The sequence below is a fragment of the Rhinoderma darwinii genome, chromosome 4 (assembly GCF_050947455.1).
Source record: "Rhinoderma darwinii isolate aRhiDar2 chromosome 4, aRhiDar2.hap1, whole genome shotgun sequence".
Taxonomy (NCBI): Eukaryota; Metazoa; Chordata; class Amphibia; order Anura; family Rhinodermatidae; genus Rhinoderma; species Rhinoderma darwinii.
Genome location: NC_134690.1, coordinates 147,219,005 through 147,234,057, shown reverse-complemented (window position 1 = coordinate 147,234,057; position 15,053 = coordinate 147,219,005).

Sequence of the window (15,053 nt, the reverse complement as noted above, 5' to 3'; positions counted from 1 at the left end):
TCGTCCCTCGACTTCTCCTGTAGGTGCTGGCTTCTTCTTCGTGGGGAAGAAGGATGGTGGTCTTAGGCCGTGCATTGATTATCGGAACCTGAATAAGGTCACCGTAAGGAACCAGTATCCCCTTCCTTTGATTCCGGATCTTTTTAATCAGGTTCAGGGGGCCCAATGGTTTTCTAAGTTCGATCTACGGGGGGCATATAACCTTATCCGCATCAAAGAGGGGGATGAGTGGAAAACTGTGTTCAACACACCCGAAGGTCATTTCGAATACCTGGTCATGCCCTTTGGGTTGTGTAATGCCCCTGCCGTCTTCCAGAATTTTATTAATGAAATTCTGAGAGATTACCTGGGTAATTTTCTTGTAGTGTACCTTGATGACATACTGTTGTTTTCCAAGGACTGGTCCTCCCACGTGGAGCATGTCAGGAAGGTCCTCCAGGTCCTCCGGGAAAATAATCTGTTTGCGAAGACCGAAAAATGTGTGTTTGGGGTACAGGAGATACCATTTTTAGGTCAACTCCTCACTCCTCATGAATTCCGCATGGACCCTGCCAAGGTTCAGGCTGTGGCGGAATGGGTCCAACCTGCCTCCCTGAAGGCGCTACAGTGTTTTTTGGGGTTCGCTAACTATTACAGGAGATTTATTGCCAACTTCTCGTCGTCGCTAAGCCTCTTACGGACCTTACTCGCAAGGGTGCTGATGTCCTCCATTGGCCCCCTGAGGCCGTCCAGGCTTTTGAGACCCTCAAGAAGTGTTTTATCTCGGCCCCCGTGCTGGTTCAGCCCAACCAAAGGGAGCCATTTATTGTGGAGGTTGACGCATCCGAGGTGGGAGTGGGGGCCGTCTTGTCCCAGGGTACCAGCTCCCTCACCCATCTCCGCCCCTGTGCTTACTTCTCTAGGAAGTTTTCGCCCACGGAGAGTAACTATGATATTGGCAACCGCAAACTTTTAGCCATTAAATGGGCTTTTGAAGAGTGGCGTCACTTCCTGGAGGGGGCCAGACACCAGGTAACGGTCCTTACTGACCACAAGAATCTGGTTTTCCTAGAATCTGCCCGGAGGCTTAATCCTAGACAAGCTCGTTGGGCACTATTCTTTACCAGATTTAATTTCTTGGTTACCTATAGGGCTGGGTCCAAAAATATTAAGGCTGATGCACTGTCACGTAGTTTCATGGCCAATCCTCCTTCTGAGAAGGATCCTGCTTGTATTTTACCCCCTGGTATAATCGTTTATGCCACTGATTCTGATTTAGCTTCTGACATCGCGGCTGATCAAGGTTCAGCTCCCGGGAACCTCCCTGGGGACAAACTGTTTGTCCCCCTGCAATACCGGCTAAGGGTACTCAGGGAAAACCATGACTCCGCACTATCTGGTCATCCTGGCATCTTGGGTACCAAACACCTCATTACCAGAAACTATTGGTGGCCTGGGTTGCCTAAAGATGTTAGGGCTTACGTCGCCGCTTGTGAGGTTTGTGCTAGGTCCAAGACCCCTAGGTCCCGACCTGCGGGCTTACTACGTTCCTTGCCCATTCCCCAGAGACCTTGGACCCATATCTCCATGGATTTTATCACCGATTTGCCTCCATCTCAGGGCAAGTCGGTGGTGTGGGTGGTAGTAGACCGCTTCAGCAAGATGTGCCACTTTGTGCCCCTTAAGAAACTACCTAACGCCAAGACGTTAGCTTCTTTGTTTGTTAAACACATTCTGCGTCTCCATGGGGCCCCAGTCAATATCGTTTCTGACAGAGGGGTACAATTTGTTTCCTTATTTTGGAGAGCCTTTTGTAAAAAGTTGGAGATTGATCTGTCCTTCTCCTCCGCCTTCCATTCCGAAACTAATGGCCAAACGGAAAGGACTAACCAATCCCTGGAACAATATTTAAGGTGTTTCATCTCTGACTGTCAATTTGATTGGGTCTCATTCCTTCCCCTCGCCGAATTTTCCCTGAATAACCGGGTCAGTAACTCGTCAGGGGTCTCCCCGTTTTTCTGTAATTTCGGGTTTAACCCAAGGTTCTCCTCCGTTTCTCCTTGTTGTTCCAATAATCCCGAGGTAGAGGACGTTCATCGGGAACTGTGCACAGTCTGGGCCCAGGTTCAGAAGAACCTAGAGGTGTCCCAGAGCGTACAAAAGATTCAGGCTGATAGTAGACGTTCTGCTAACCCCCGGTTTGTCGTCGGGGATCTGGTCTGGTTGTCGTCCAGGAACTTTCGCCTTAAGGTCCCGTCCAGGAAGTTTGCTCCCCGATTAATTGGACCTTATAAGATCATTGAAGTCCTCAACCCTGTATACTTCCGTCTGGAGCTGCCCCCATCCTTTCGCATACATGACGTCTTCCATGCCTCCCTCCTTAAACGCTGCTCCCCGTCCTGGTCCCCCTCGAGGAAACCTCCTGTTCCCGTTCTCACCCCTGAGGGGGTGGAATTCGAGGTGGCCAAGATTATGGACAGTAGGATGATCCAGGGCTCCCTCCAGTACCTGGTCCATTGGAGAGGATACGGGCCGGAGGAGAGGACTTGGGTACCTGCTCGTGATGTTCACGCTGGGGTATTGATCAGGAGTTTCCACCTTCTCTTCCCCACTAAACCGGGTCCTCTTAGTAAGGGTCCGGTGGCCCCTCATAAAAGGGGGAGTACTGTGAAGGATCTGCCAGGTACTACGTCTGTGTATACTCCCGGGATTAATCAGTCGACACCTGAGGCCAGACCTCTTAGACTGACACCGGCTCCCACCAACCAGGGTGGCAGGCTCAGGAGTGGGAGAGCCTATCGCGGCCTGGTCAGTCGGAGTTAGCTCCGCCCCCTGTCCATTTATACATATATATCTGCCTTGCTTCAGTTCCGCTTATCCTGCTTCGCTTTGCCCCTGGCTTGCTTCCTGCTCCGTGCTCTCGTTAGTATACTCCATCATCCTGATCCTGACTGTCTCATTCACCGCTCCTTCCCTTGCGTGTTCCCTGTTTGTACTCCCTTGCACTTAGACAGCGTAGGGACCGCCGCCAAGTTGTACCCCGTCGCTTAGGGCGGGTCGTTGCAAGTAGGCAGGGACAGGGCGGTGGGTAGATTAGGGCTCACTTGTTTCCTTCACCTCCTTCCTGCCATTACAGTTAGTGTTCCCACGCCGTATGCTAATGAGCATAAAAGAGTCATATCTTCGTCTGAAAAGATAAAAATCTTCGTTTGAAAAGAGTCAAATCTTCATTCAAGTCTTTCTGAGTTAACCCCGCCTCCTTACTTTTGATTGACAGTTCCTCGCCTTCCACCAGCACACAAAATCCCGCGCTTGGCGCATTTATGTCCTCTTCTGGTGTGTGGGTAAAACGGGACACCAGATTATTTTCATAAAAGGCGCAAAATGTTTGAAGACCGTTATTTACAGTCGGAGGAGGAGTTTAGGAGAGGGGATAACGGCAATGAACTTTTGATAGCAGCGGCCAGTGATGGATAAGTAAAGTTCAATAGGTGAAATGCTGGTGACAAAATCCCTTTAAGATACACTTCATAATTTGAAATCTAAAAAAATAATTTACTCTTGAAATTAAGCCAGAATTCTGGCGTACATTCTGTGCACCACATTTATTAACTGTTTTTCACTCGCTCAACAAGAGGCGTGGATTATCAGGAAATTGGTGTTGTCTCTTGGAAAGGGCGTGGCTTAATCTATTTAAAAACTATTAGGTGTTATTAGGAAAAAAAAATGTCTCACACGTCTAGCAAGATGCAACAAACTTATCATACATCGTGCTCCTCTTTTCTGCCTTGTCTAAGTTTAAGCTGCCAAATACTAAAGGCCATTTACACCGGCCGACACTCGGCCGGTGCAGCGTGCGCCGATCAACGAGACATCATTGAATGGCGCTCGCTTGCTCCTGTCACACGGAGCTATGGATGGGGACGAGCGGTCGTTACTCCGATCGCTCGTCCCCACACATTATTATCATTATCAAGTTTGGAATATTTTAAATTAGTCAAACCCCCTATGATGTCATCGCTAACCTAAGGTCTCATTATTAACTTTAATTTAAAAAATAAGCCTAAGGTTTTTTATAGAACTATAATGTTTTACCTGATGATACTCTATTTCAATCACTAACATGTATTTGTGGGTCCTAGCAGTAAGGGTATGTTCACACACAGTGTTTTCAGGAGTATTTCGGGGTGTTTACGCTGAATGCCTACAAACATCTGCCCATTGAAATCAATGGGAAAAAAATGGCATTTAGTTCATATGGGGTGTCTTTTTAGGGTATGTTCACACGCAGTGACAAAAAACATCTGAAAATACGTAGCTGTTTTCTGGTGAAAACAGCTCCTGATTTTCAGACGTTTTTGTAGTAACTCGCGTTTTTCGCGGCGTATTTTACGGACATTATTGGAGCTGTTTTTCAATGGAGTCAATGAAAACGGCTCCAAAAACGTCCTAAGAAGTGACATGCACTTCTTTTTCGCGGGTGTCTTTTTACGCGCCGTATTTTGACAGTGACGCGTAAAATTTCACCTCGTGGGAACAGAACACCGTAAAACCCATTGAAAGCAATAGGCAGATGTTTGTAGGCGTAATGGGCCCTTAGAATCCTCCATTGCTATTGATACTCAGCCTTATTCACTTGAATAGAGATGAGCTGCAATACCAGACATAACCAATGGACAAAAGTGGCGCTGTTTCTGGGAAAAAAAAAGCAAACCTCTATTTTTGACAGCGACGCGTAAAATTACACCTCGTGGGAACAGAGCATCGTAAAACCCATTGAAAGCAATGGGCAGATGTTTGTAGGCATAATGGAGCCTTTTTTCAGGCGTAATTCGAGGCGTAAAACGCCCGAATTACGTCTGAAAACAGTGCCTGTGAACATACCCTCATAATGCTGCGTCCAAATTTTACTTTAAAGTCTAAAGTGGATTATTGATAATGCTACTAACAAATAATTTTGGTTTGTGGGGCTTTTCTGGAGTTTTCCCATAGGCTTCTCTATGGGACTTAAAAAAAAAACACCATAAATCTTGTTACATTGAAAAAGGCTGGCGTTTTTGCACAAGTTTTTTCATGCAATTTAAAATAACACAAAAAACCCAGTGTGAAGAAGGCCTTAGGCTTTATTCAGACGAACGGGAAATACGTGTGTGCAACGCGCGTGATTTGCACGCACGTTGCACGGACCTATATGTGTCTATGGGGTCGTGCAGACATGTCCGTGATTTTTGCTCAGCGTGAGTGCGCTGAAAAAAAGTCACGACATGTCCGTTCTTTGTGCGTTTTGCACGCATCACGCACCCATTGAAGTCAATGGGTGCGTGAAAACCACGCATGCCGCACGGAAGCACTTCCGTGCGAACTGCGTGATTCGTGCAAGAGCTGTCAAAAGGATGAATGTAAACAGAAAAGCACCACGTGCTTTTCTGTTTACAAACATCCAAACGGAGTGTCTTTGAGAAGAGCGAACCCGGACAACCGAACCGAACTTCACCGGGTTCGGCCGAACTCGTTTTGGCCGAACCCGGCAAAAAAAATTCCTGTACGCGACGTCAGGAGATAGTCACTGTCCAGGGTGCTGAAAGAGTTAAACTGTTTCAGCACCCTGGACAGTGACTTCCGATCACAATATACATGAACGTGTTAAAAAAAAAAAAGTTCTGATTTACCGATAACTCCCGGCTTCTTCCTCCAGTCTGACCTCCCGGGATGACAATTCAGTCCAAGTGACAGCTGCAGCCAATCACAAGCCAAGCACAGGCTGCAGCAGTCACATGGACTGCGGCGTCATCCAGGGAGGTGGGGCCCGATGTCAAGAGAGGCGCGTCACCAAGGACGCGTCACCAAGGATGCGTCACCAAGGCAACGGCCGGGAAGTTCTCGGTAAGTACGAACCTCTTTTTTTTTTTTAACAGTTTGCTAGATATGGTGATCGGAATTCACTGTCGAGGGTGCTGAAAGAGTTACTGCCGATCAGTTAACTCTTTCAGCACCCTGGACAGTGACTGACGTCGGCTAGAATCATCTCTATGATGGCGGCTGCGCGAAAATCACGCAGCGGCGCATCATACACGGATGACACACGGAGCTGGCAAGTGATTTTTGCGCGCGCAAAACGCCGCGTTTTTGCGTCCGCAAAAACGCCACATTCGTGTGAATCCAGCCTTATATTGCTATTAAACTTGACCCCCCCCCTGTATTACACTGTATAACCCTAGAATCACTTGTTTCCTCACATTTAAGGTTTACTGGTTTTTATTTCTAAACAAAATCCATTGTGCAAATCTATATTGAAAATCAATGTTTGCAATATGATCAATTTTTATTGACCTCCGGCAGCCTTTCATTTATAATTGTCATGGATACAACTTAATGAAAAGACTCAAACGCAAAAAGACACTGATGCTTACTAAAAACATCTGAAAATACGGAGGTGTTTTCAAGGGAAAACAGCTCCTGTTTTTCAAATGTTTTTTAAACAAACTCGCGTTTTTCGCTGCATTTTTTATGGCCGTTTTTGGAGCTGTTTTTCTATAGAGTCAATGAAAAATGACTCCAAAAATGGCTCAAGAAGTGACATGCACTTCTTTTTTGCGGGACGTTTTTTACGTGGCCATTTTTCAAAATGGCCACGTAAAAAACGTCCCGTCGGAGCAGAACGACGTTTTTCCCATTGACATCAATGGGCAGATGTTTGGAGGCGTTCTGTTTCCAATTTTTCGGCCGGAAAAACAACTGAAAAAAGCTGTGTGCACATACCCTGAAACATACATGGTGGTACTAGTATGCAACTAGTAGTCAGGGAAACAATTTACGTACTTAGTCAATTTACTAATCCCTTCACATCCCAATGTAAATGCACAAATCTGTTTTTATAGCTAAAAATAGTCCAAGGGGGTTAAGTAAAATAAACATTATGGAATTTCTATTTATCTTAAATAAGATTGTATAATTCTTATCATATTCTATGTACAGTGAGCTATGAATACTTATCAACATTGATATGTGGCATGTCCCAAGAGACAAACTATTAACAAAAGTAACTACCAATTCACATTCAGTATATGCAGTTTAGGAGGTTACACGGAAATATGATTATTTTTATTGGATCTTTTTCCCTTTTTATACTCCTATTTTTACAACATGGATCTTACTAGCCACACATATTCCCCATAAAAATCATGAGAAGTTTTTTTTTTGGCTAGGGGCTGGTTCACATATGTCCGGCTGTCCATTATTTTTTTCCTCCAGTGTAGTAAAAAAAAAAAGCCAGAGAAAAAATGATGACAAAACTGAAGTCATAGTTTTCTATAGGAGCACTTTTGTGTCTGGTGGTATAAGTTGTGACATAGATAACTCCCTGTGCCAGTCAGAAAAACTATGCACTTTCTGTCCGGCTATGACAGAACATGACAGAGTGCACAACTTTAGTCATCACTTGTGTCTGGCTCAGTCATAAAACAACCGGGCAGACACAACTGATATATGTGAAACCAGCCTTAGGGCTCATTCAGATGAGCGTGATTCTTGTCCGCGTGCTGTGCGTTGAAACAACGCACAGCACACGTACCCATTGATTTCATTGGGGCTATTCACACAAGCGTCCGTTGCGTGAAACTCACTGCATGTCCTATATTGGTGCGTTTTCACGCACCTAGTCGCCCATCATTGGGTGAGTGAAAACCGCATTCATGCATCAATTACATTGGAAAAAAAAAAGTGCTTGCAAGTGCGTGAAAAACACATGCCACATGCAAAGCACACTGACAGATTTACGCACGTTTTTTTACGCGCATAAATCTGTCATGCTCGTGTGAATGTAGCCTAAGATTTGCTAATTCTGTGTATTTTGTGTATTCACGGACAATGCCCGGGACTGAAATCTACTAAACAGGGCCGGCGCTGTCGGTGCCATCGTCACTGCATCACTGTCCATATATGGACAGAGATGTCATAGGGAGGGAAGGAGTCCAAGGCAGAGCGCTACAAGAGGCTCTGCTTCGGGACTCCGTCTCTGGGGAAGACCCTAACATCACTGTCCATATATGGAGAGTGATGTCAGGAGGAGAGAAGTCCCAGGCAGAGCGCTATAAGCGGCTCTGCTCCGGGACTCCGTCAATGGGGAAGCCCCTGACATCACTGGGACAGTGTTGTCAGGAGCAGAGCAGTGTCCCAAGCGGAGTGCTAGAAGCACTCCACCCGGGACATTGGCTTTGGGGTTACCCGTGACATCACTAGCCGTATATGGACAGTGATGTCAGGGTTTTCTCCTGAAGAGAAATCCCCAGCCAGAACATCGACAATGCTCTGGCTGGGGATTCCACTCCTAGAGGGAACCCCAAATCACTACCTACAGGGGGGAGGATGTGTGGCACTAAAAGGGAGGGGGGCTGTGTGCCACTACCAGGGAGAGGTGCTGTGTGGCACTACCAGGGAAGGGGGCTGTGTGGCACTACCTAGGAGGATGGGGCTGTGTGGCATTACCTGGGATGAGGGGTCTGTGTGGCACTACCTGGGAGGGGGGCTGTGTGGCACTACCTGGGAGGTGGGTGCTGTGTGGCACTACCTGGGAAGTGGGGGCTGTGTGGCATTACCTGGGTGGTGGGGGCTGTGTGGCACTACCTATGAGGTGGGGGCTGTGTGGCACTACCTGGGATGTGGGGGCTGTGTGGCACTACTGGGAGGGGGCTGTATGGCACTACCTTCGGGGCTGTGTGGCACTACCAGGGAGGGGGGCTGTGTGGCAATCCCTGGGAGGGGGACTGTGTGGCACTATCTATAGAAGGCTCTAAAGTTATGGGTGTACAAACTGGGGGCCTAATTTCTATACGGGGGCATAAACAGAGCCTAACGTCTACAGTGAAGGAAATAAGTATTTGATCCCTTGCTGATTTTGTAAGTTTCCCCACTGTCAAAGTCATGAACAGTCTAGAATTTTTAGGCTAGGTTAATTTTACCAGTGAGAGATAGATTATATAAAAAAAAAAACAGAAAATCACATAGTCAAAATTATATATACTACCGTTCAAAAGTTTAGGGTCACTTCGAAATTCCCTTATTTTTTAAAGAAAAGCAGTTTTTTTCAATGAAGATAACATTAAATTAATCAGAAATACACTCTATACATTGTTAATGTGCTAAATGACTATTTTAGCTGCAAACATCTGTTTTTTAATGCAATATCTACATAGGTGTATAGAGGCCCATTTCCAGCAACCATCACTCCAGTGTTCTAATGGTGCATTGTGTTTGATAACTGTGTTAGAAGGCTAATGGATGATTAGAAAACACTTGAAAACCCTTGTGCAATTATGTTAGCACCGCTGTAAACAGTTTTGCTGTTTAGAGGAGCTATAAAACTGACCTTCAATTGAGCTAGTTGAGAATCTGGAGCATTACATTTGTGGTTTCGATTAAACTCTCAAAATGACTAGAAAAAGAGAGCTTTCATGTGAAACTCGACAGTCTATTCTTGTTCTTAGAAATTAAGGCTATTCCATGTGAGAAATTGCCAAGAAACTGAAGATTTCCTACAACGGTGTGTACTACTCCCTTCAGAGGACAGCACACACAGGCTCTAACCAGAGTAGAAAGAGAAGTGGGAGGCCCCGCTGCACAACAAGACAAGTACATTAGAGTCTCTAGTTTGAGAAATAGACGCCTCACAGGTCCACAACTGGCAGCTTCATTAAATAGTACCCGCAAAACGCCAGTGTCAACGTCTAAAGTGAAGAGGCGACTCTGAGATGCTGGCCTTCAGGGCAGAGTGGCAAAGAAAAAGCCATATCTGAGACTGGCTAATAAAAGGAAAAGATTAATATGGGCAAAAGCACACAGACATTGGACAGAGGAAGATTGGAAAAAAGTATTATGGACAGACGAATCAAAGTTTGAGGTGTTTGGATCACACAGAAGAACATTTGTGAGACGCAGAACAACTGAAAAGATGCTGGAAGAGTGCCTGACGCCATCTGTCAAGCATGGTGGAGGTAATGTGATGGTCTGGGGTTGCTTTGGTGCTTGTAAAGTGGGAGATTTGTACAAGGTAAAAGGGATTTTGAATAAGGAAGGCTATCACTCCATTTTGCAACGCCATGCCATACCCTGTGGACAGCGCTTAATTGGAGCCAATTTCATCCTACAACAGGACAATGACCCAAAGCACACCTCCAAATTATGCAAGAACTATTTAGGGAAGAAGCAGGCAGCTGGTATTCTATCTGTAATGGAGTGGCCAGCGCAGTCACCAGATCTCAACCCCATAGAGCTGTTGTGGGAGCAGCTTGACCGTATGATACGCAAGAAGTGCCCATCAAGCCAATCCAACTTGTGGGAGGGCCTTCTGGAAGCATGGGGTAAAATTTCTCCTGATTACCTCAGCAAATTAACAGCTAGAATGGCAAAGGTCTGCAATGCTGTAATTGCTGCAAATGGAGCATTCTTTGACGAAAGCAAAGTTTGAAGGAGAAAATTATTATTTGAAATAAAAATAATTATTTCTAACCTTGTCAATGTCTTGACTATATTTTCTAGTCATTTTGCAACTCATTTGATAAATATAAGTGTGAGTTTTCATGAAAAACACAAAAATGTCTGGGTGACCCCAAACTTTTGAACGGTAGTGTATATTTATTTGCATTTTTCACAGAGAAATAAGTATTTGATCCCCTACCAACCATTAAGAGTTCAACCTCCTCCAGACCAGTTACACGCTCCAAATCAACTTGGTGCCTGCATTAAAGACAGCTGTCTTAAATGGTCATTTGTATAAAAGACTCCTGTCCACAGACTTAATTAATCAGTCTGACTCTAACCTCTACAACATGGGCAAGACCAAAGAGCTTTCTAAGGATGTCAGGGACAAGATCATAGACCTGCACAAAGCTGGAATGGGCTACAAAACCATAAATAAGACGCTGGGTGAGAAGGAGACAACTGTTGGTGCAATAGTAAGAAAATGGAAGACATACAAAATGACTGTCAATCGACATCAATCTGGGGCGCTATGCAAAATCTCACCTCGTGGGGTATCCTTGATCCTGAGGAAGGTGAGAGCTCAGCCGAAAACTACACGGGGGGAACTTGTTAATGATCTCAAGGTAGCTGGGACCACAGTCACCAAGAAAACCATTGGTAACACATTATGCCGTAATGTATTAAAATCCTGCAGTGCCCGCAAGGTCTCCCCTGCTCAAGAAGGCACATGTACAGGCCCGTCTGAAGTTTGCAAATGAACATCTGGATGATTCTGAGAGTGATTGGGAGAAGGTGCTGTGGTCAGATGAGACTAAAATTGAGCTCTTTGGCATTAACTCAACTCGCCGTGTTTGGAGGAAGAGAAATGCTGCCTATGACCCAAAGAATACCGTCCCCACTGTCAAGCATGGAGGTGGAAACATTATGTTTTGGGGGTGTTTCTCTGCTAAGGGCACAGGACTACTTCACCGCATCAATGGGAGAATGGATGGAGCCATGTACCATCAAATCCTGAGTGACAACCTCCTTCCCTCCACCAGGACATTAAAATTGGCTCGTGGCTGGGTCTTCCAGCACGACAATGACCCGAAACATACAGCCAAGGCAACAAAGGAGTGGCTCAAAAAGAAGCACATTAAGGTCATGGAGTGGCCTAGCCAGTCTCCAGACCTTAATCCCATCGAAAACTTATGAAGGGAGCTGAAGATCCGAGTTGCCAAGCGACAGCCTCAAAATCTTAATGATTTACAGATGATCTGCAAAGAGGAGTGGGCCAAAATTCCATCTAACATGCGTGCAAACCTCATCATCAACTACAAAAAACATCTGACTGCTGTGCTTGCCAACAAGGGTTTTGCCACCAAGTATTAAGTCTTGTTTGGCAAAGGGATCAAATACTTATTTCTCTGTGCACAATGCAAATAAATATATATAATTTTGACTATGTGATTTTCTGTTTTTTTTTAAATATAATCTATTTCTCACTGGTAAAATTAACCTAGCCTAAAAATTCTAGACTGTTCATGTCTTTGACAGTGGGCAAACTTACAAAATCAGCAAGGGATCAAATACTTATTTCCTTCACTGTATATGGGGCACAAAATGAAATTTTCTGCCATTTTACTGCCGCCATGAGTTCCCCCGCACAGGGGCCTACTAAGTCTTTGGCCCACATAAACCTGGAGCCGGCCCTGTTACTGAATATACTTAAAAGGTTTAATAATTTGTGCAAATACATTACCATATTTAAAGAGAACCTTTCACCTGCCCATACATGTGCAGCTGAGTGCAGCATGTAATGGGCAGGGCTGCACAAACCCTGGGGCACTTGACATTTTTTTTCCTACCCTCCTCCGTTATTTAGATATCGGTGTCGTTATATTTGGCGTCCGATATTTAAATAACCCCCTGGCCTGTCAATGTGGCGTGTAATTGGCAAGGGGACATGTAACTTCGCTGTGACACTGTCCAATCAGCTTTGGACAGTGCCACAGCAAGAGCTGGAGAGAAGAGAGCGTGTGCACGCCCTCACTCACTCTTCAGCTCTCAGAAACAAGACTGTGTGATCTCTCACGAGAGATCACACAGTCTTGTCCTTGTCTGCTGAGAGATGAAGAGTGAGTGAGAGCGTGCGCGCGCACACGCTCTCTTCTCTCCAGCTCTTGCTGTGGCACTGTCCAAAGCTGATTGGACAGTGTCACAGCGATGTTACATGCCCCCTTGCCAATTACACACCCCATTGACAGGTCAGGGGGTTATTTCAATATCGGCCGCCAAAAGTAACGGCACCGATATCTAAATAACGGTGGAGGGTAGGAAAAAAAATGTAAAGTGCCCCAGGGTTTGTGCAGCCCTGCCTATTACATGCTGCACTCAGCTGCACATCTACAGGCAGGTGAAAAGTTCTCTTTAAGCAGCACTGACCCTGAGTTACAGCCCAAGTTATAGTTCACTTTAGTCAGTTATAGCTGTATTTTTCTCCCAACTAGATGAAATGGGGATGGGGGGGGGGGGGGTTAAGACCTTGCTGATGTTTATTATTATGATTCATATGGTAATGATAGTTTAATATATAATATATAAAATGTAAAAATTAAGTACAGATGTGCTTATACAATTCTGCAGGCTTCAGAGCTGAAATCTCCCATCATTCCATGCTGGCTCAGAATATGCACGATGCTTTCTTTATTAAAAAGACTTTCCGTAGTACTGTGAAAGCCATACATAAATACAATAGTACATGATAAAATAGTAAACGGATGAAGCGAAAATTGTCTTATCGTGGCCTATTTACCCTTTCCAAGCTTGCATTTAATGGGTTAAACCATGTCTCAAACAGTACACATGGGGAGTGCTACATTAAATGTACTATTCAAACGCAGACCGTCCCAAGGATGTATGCACCCTCACTAACTGTGTAATTGGTTGTGTATATTTACACTATATAACAAACATTTCTTTATTGATATGCACTAAAAGAGTTTTTTATTAACCCTACACAGGACAAATACTTGTGAATTAAAAATGTAATCCATGGACTACCTTTACCAATTATAAATATTATATTTTCCATCTGGTAAAATCTGTAGGGGGAAAAGAGATATTCAATATACTTGCTTATGAATAGGAGGGCAGGTATTCCAGCAGGTAGGAATTCACCCTTTTATGATGTTATAGGATGATCTCAATGCTGTTTCAATATACATTTCAATTAATTGGGATTAAAATTATAACGTCACTGAAAATTCGATAGATATTCAAATCATTTGTTTGCAAGCTTATGTGTTAAAAGATATCAATATCTTCTACATTCATTGAGGATATTCTTACTGACATAAGTACTGTATATGATTGGAAACAAGAAGATGCATTCAAGAGATTAGAGGCATTCCTCTTAATTTACTTTCTGCTATCAGCTACAACTGGAAAGGCATGGAGGCATTCCTCCTATAAAGAAATTGCTCTGCACACTGATCTCTATACACCCCTCTTGTCCCTCTACTGTCCCTAAACTTCTCATCTAACAATTGTCCGATTGGTCATACAGAATAAAGAATCTCTATTGAAAGCATTAGAGGCATTCCTCTTAATTTGCTATCTGTTCAAACTGAAACAAATGGAGGCATTCCTACTGAGATTGCTCTATACGCTAATCCCTAAACACTTATATCATCCCTCTATTGCCGCTAAACTACTTATTTATCAATTGTGCGGCTAGTCATACATGGATTGTATATTAAAATAACAAAAACGTCTCTAAATCATCCTCCCTACATGTTTTGCCACGTAAAGTGGCGTCATTAGGGGAGAATGGCTGTTTTAACAGCAATCTTTACAAGCTTGTGTTCGATTGTGATGGACTAATAGTTCAATTCAGACCACCTGGAGCATGTGTTACGTTGTAGATCAGATTGTTCTTGATGAATTACAAACCAAATATTTCATTGCTATGACTAAGGGCCACTTGGGCCTGAAACCGGTCAGCTTCTGTTCTATGTGTTGTCCCTGATTTTATGGAACCTCAATAAAGCCGCAATTTGTTCAAGATTTTGATGCCGCGCATCTACTTGGCTGGTGAGCTGGATAAAAAGTAACTATTTTTGTGTTGAAATATTTCATAAAGTTATGTTGATAAACATATATACTCATATTTCAAAGCACCAATATTTTTTGTCTCTTATGCCTGGTTTGCTGGACACTGAAAAACAAAATGTCAAAATGAGTAGCTGCAGCATGTTCTGACCTTTTTAAAGGTGACTAAAGGAATTTCTGACATGTTGTGATGGTAGAACAGAATGCAAATACTCTTACAAATTACTATCAGGGTAACTTTATTGAAAGAGGTTGTCCCCTCTGGATAACCTCTTAAGAAATAGTTAACAATATTTATTGGTTCGTTTATGCTGATGTTTTTTACCTTTCTGTAAAGGAACAAATGTGCTGATTCAATATTTTTTCTTTAGTAGATTTTCTTATTATGATTATTGATATACGTATTTTCACTGTTGCTTGTAGGGATGGACTATACATCTCTTCCTCCATGTTTATAATATTTATAACCGCCCTATATTTGTGAATATGCAGCACTGTGCTAATAT